The following is a 4,958-nucleotide window of genomic DNA, read 5'->3' on the forward strand; positions in this document are numbered from 1 at the left end:
GCACGTACGTTCTGTACGCGAGATCGAGATCAAGCAATTCGTCTGGCAAGTACTCGATTGATTTTGCGAGGAGTTCGGGAAAATCGGTAAAATGCGTCAGTTTGTCGACGGAAAGTGAACAAGAAGAAATCGAGTACGGGACGAACGGCCGGGCGGCTTCAGCGGAGAAGTACTGCAGGTTCGTAGGCTGTGCTGGCCAGCAGGGAAAGGACCCGAATTGTCGAGCGCGACCCCTCCATTGAGGCTGGCGAATCGATTTTTCGGGTTTTGTGATTCATTGCGGTCAATTTGGGTGGCATTTAGGGCTTGACGTTTCGGGGATTTGAATTCGGCCGCGGTTGGTGTCGTTTTCGGGCATGCAGTGGAGTCTCGGTGCGAGCGGATGCGATAATTGAATGGTCTGTGCGCGGAGTGGCGGCTGTGGCTTACGAGGCGTAGTAGCTGCGGTTTTGGAGGCAAAAGCCCCCAGCCTGCGGAGCAAAAAATTGTTTTCGGATAGTGGAGATCGTGGTGAAGTTGCAGATCGTCCGAGGTGAAATACGCGGCAGAGATCGTTCACGTCTGATCGTGGTGAGAACGCAATTCTGAGGAATTTTCATGGTTTCGAATGGAATTTGACGCCTTATCAGACACAGCAAAATAGCTCCAGAACTGAGCAGCTCAGCGTGCTAGAACAAGCGGATTTTCTGGGTAATGTGATGAGGAATTTTGCAAACGTAGTAAAATTCCTCCGCAACGTCTCCGTTCAGTGACAGTTGAGAGCGAGAAGGAGTGCACAAGTCAGCAGCTGTTATGACAGGCGCAAGAGTGGAAAAGAGCAAGTGGCTGCAAAACGTCAAACTGCAAAACTAGTTTTCAGTTCTGGACGTAACATTTCTAGCGAAAGATTGCCATTGTCGGGGAGCGCGTTCCAGTGCAAAAAGCGGATATTAAGAAAGGTGATGCATGGTTTCGTGCGACAATCGGGTTGACATTTCACTTATGCGCGGTTAGGTGCCTTAGTTCTGTCTCGTTTTGCCGCAGTGACGACACACGCATACAACGTCTCAGTGTATATGGCGAACTGGTAATTTGTGGCCAAGTCCGCGAGTCGAGTGAGTGACAATCTGCGATTTTTACAACGCCAGACGTCCCAGTGATATCCTGGTTGCCACCTGCGAGCTGAAGTCAATTTTCCAAGCGGAAGTCTGTGAACTTTGCTGACGACCAAACAAAGTAATGAGCTTGTTACGCTACTGTCAAGTGCAATCAAAAGTCAAGTGTTGACGAGATGAACGATACGAGTCCGCGAAAGGTGGAGGGAGACAGCGCAACTGAAGCAACGACGGCCTTTGTGTGATCGCTGTCCGTAGAAATCGTCCATCTCAGGAGTGGAGTATTCACCACACCGTCTCGCTTGCACTCCTGCGATTGTGCGGCTGAGCGATGGGTTTCTGCAGCGTTTGACGGTTGGCAACATGGACGATGAGTTCCTGCTGAATCGGCTGAAGGCTGAATTTCTCTCTACGTCGTGCGAAATGTCACCGTCCAGGAGTTAAGCTACGACGAGATGGACATTTTTTTCGTATCGTTTTTGTCGCGTTTATTTGACAGAAAATTGAATAATTTTAATGGGTAATTGTCTCTAAAGTGCAGTTAAGATAGTGTAGTGATTCTGTGGGACGTCTGGAAATGTCATTGACTGCAGAAGTGGCAGGGAAATTGCGGAAAATGCAGTGAAAAGTCGACACTGTCGTATGTTGTAAGTGACCCCGATCGTGTGGACATGCGTGCGATTTTTCGGTTGAAAAAATACGAATCGAAGTACATTCTGCATCCGGACGATAGTGGTGACCTGGAGAAATAGCCGTTGGTTTGGATTCTTGCGAAATTTTAAAGAAGTTCGACGCAGTGCCCTGCAGCAACGAAAAGTGCGAGAAGTCGGAACAGTTCTCGGACGACGTTTTGTTCGCGGTCGTGATTTCGATACGCGAACGGGACGGGACGGCCGCGGCCTCCGTAGAAATAGAGCAGGGACGTGCGGGCGACGGGCCGCGCGGCCGTGGCGTTGAAGAAGAAACAAGAAAGAAACCTTGGAAGTGTATAAGTGAAAAGTGGCGACCAACGGTGCGGGCTCTAAAGTGTCGTTATTCTCCCCCGAGCGACTGTACAGGCCGCGACGGGTGCCCGAACGTCAAGGACTGATCGAAGGATAATGCCGAAATGCCCAAATTGCCGCCCAATTAGATTTTCAGAGACGATTTGCATCGGGAACCGCAGTAGGCTTGAGTTTTTCAGTCATCGATTTGACACGAGTGTTAGAATGTGGGGGTACATGTACACGCTCATGTACTCCGTGTAGAATTTCTCCATTTGATACGCGGACGCAGACGAGCCCCATGGAACCCACCATGCACTGCCCCAAACATCGGCTGGTGTCTGAATACAACGTGCCACAGTGTGGTGAAATGTGGAAAATTCAAATGTGGCGGGGAAGGCCGTGTCTCGCGCGAAGAGCAACTCTTCCGCTGCTAGGCTAGAACAAGTTGGGCTGTCGAGAGGAAGATTCTGATGCTGCGCCGTAAATAATGTAGTCATGAAGTCAGAAAGGCATGGGGTCGCGGTGCGGGCAAGGTGCAGGAAAAGACAAGGTGTAATGTAATGTGCACGACTTGACACAGAAAAGGGTGGAGAGCCTGCTTCGACGTGGATGTTTCCGTGTTTCATTATTCATCCTGCACTTTGTGTGGCACGAACGTTGCCCCGAGATCGCATCCAACTTACGCAATTGCAAATGAGCCATGGGCAGAGGGCACCTACGTGCAGGCCGCACAGATATTGGCCAGGGGATGAGTGTACTCTGAACCTACTTCGAAAATTGAATTTGCCACTATCGTCTTAAGGCACACCCAGACACCTCCCAGTTGCGGGCTCTCAAGGCTGTGATTTTGCCTGTCCTTTTGTGACCAGAGCGGAATGACACTTAATGTTGCTAGAATCTGGTTCTGCAAGGCTCCGTGCCAGCACACAGGGCCTCTATCAAAGTCTCTTCTGTACTTGAACTCCCAAAGTCTTGAGCACTCCTCGTACTTCTGAACGTTTCTGTTCCCTAGCGCTCGGTGTGATTTCATAGTAATCTTTACTGTGACTTCGGAGTACGGTCTAAAAATAGTCCGAACAAATTCCTCGAACGCGTAGCGAGAAATGCGTTTTGTTTACACGAACTAAGTTTGGGGATGTTGGCGGCACGATGGACTTTACAACCACATTTTCTACAGTTGAGTATTCGTTTGTTCATCGTCGAAGTTGCCATGTTGGCGGGATCGTAATTTCAATACGTTCAGAACCGGGCAGTCCCGGGTTCCCTGAAACCGCTCCAGATCAATTCTGATTCACAGTGCTTGAATTGACGATGTGGCGAAGTCATTGAGATTTGCCGCACAACCCGCCCAATGACGGCATGTTTTTATGAAAAGTCCGCCTCGAGTTCTAAACATCTGTAACTAGGGCCCCGTCGCGTTCCTGGGAGAAAACATAACTCTAAACCGAACTAGAAGGGAAAATGGGGTACAGAAATGTTTAGAGGCCTTACATGACCAACGACTATAAAAAGGGGCCAAATGCGATTGTGAATTAATGAAGGGTTGATTGGGTGGCATCCTAGTGCCCCGATTCGATCAATTCACGGAGCGGAGCCAATGGAGTTGGTGGCACCCTGTCGTGAATGTAAAGGAATGTCGATAACGATAAGGAACGATAAGGAAACGATTGCGAGACGCCAGCAAATAAATTGTGTATGCAAGAGGATGGAACTTCCAAAATTGTTTGAACAATTGATTTTCTTGCTTTCGTAGCACCTGACGTGAGGATAGTTCGTGTGGTAACGATACTTTCAGCAATTTTTTCAGAGTTGTGGCGACTGTGAAAGTTTTTAGTTGTGAATGTTGAATGATTATGCCGAATTTCTGGGACGAAATTACTGAAAATGATAAGTACGGACGGAGGTCTGGGGAGTGGGTATTGAAAGTCAAGGCCTTTTTTGTAACCATTCAGGAAATGGGATAAAAGCATGCCAGCTTGAAAGCAATTCAAATGGCGCTTGTGTTCAGTATTGCCATGAACTGAATCAATATTTCATTCGGAAATTCGTATATTTTCTGTGACTTAATACACGCAGAATTAGTTTCTTAGCATAGATTTCCTGATCCGAATAATACTAACTTGTGCTTTAACATTATTACTTATAGAATTCTCAGCCACTTCAACGTTTGGCGTAGCGGTTCTTCCAAGTCAAAGAGTATTAGCAGAGCCCTGTAGCTCTCCTAATATTCTGCCCTACGCATTTTGAGGCGATTCCCTTGCTGACAATTCCAAACCAGTAGATCCTATTCTTCTTTTGGGTTTATGCCGGCCAAAGTCTTCCACTCACGCAACAAAGACAGAACATAATCTTTGTTTGGGGACTGAGGGATGCCTCAGTATGCCATCCAATTGATGGTGGACCGTACCAATTGGGAATCAATTTACTCCCTGTTATAGTCCCCAGTCCTCTTTGTTTTGGGCTAGTACCTAATTTTCGAAAGAAAATCATTTGCGGTTTCGTCTAGGGCAAAGGTACCTCATCAGATGCTGCCTCACCTCTGTCCTAGGAACAACGTTACCAAAGTATTTACTGGGTGCAAGTGCAAATTCCTAAACATAGGAAAGGTGCGAGTTATATTAAACGAAAACGGCCTAATGAATCCAGACCTAATTCAACGGAAGCAGAACTCAATTTTGTTTGGAGACAAAACCGTAAACCATATTTTTCAATAAAGGTAGATATTGACCAAGACTCGGAGCTTTCGAGTAGCATTGGCGGTCGCCAATTTATCCGTTCAGCACTGTTTATTATAAAATCAAAATGGTATTGGCTCCACTAATAACTAACAAGAGGTGCTATGTGCGTTGCAAAGCTTTAATAAACTTTGGAGTGAGTT

This window comes from Hermetia illucens, chromosome 4, assembly GCF_905115235.1.
Source record: "Hermetia illucens chromosome 4, iHerIll2.2.curated.20191125, whole genome shotgun sequence".
NCBI lineage: Eukaryota > Metazoa > Arthropoda > Insecta > Diptera > Stratiomyidae > Hermetia > Hermetia illucens.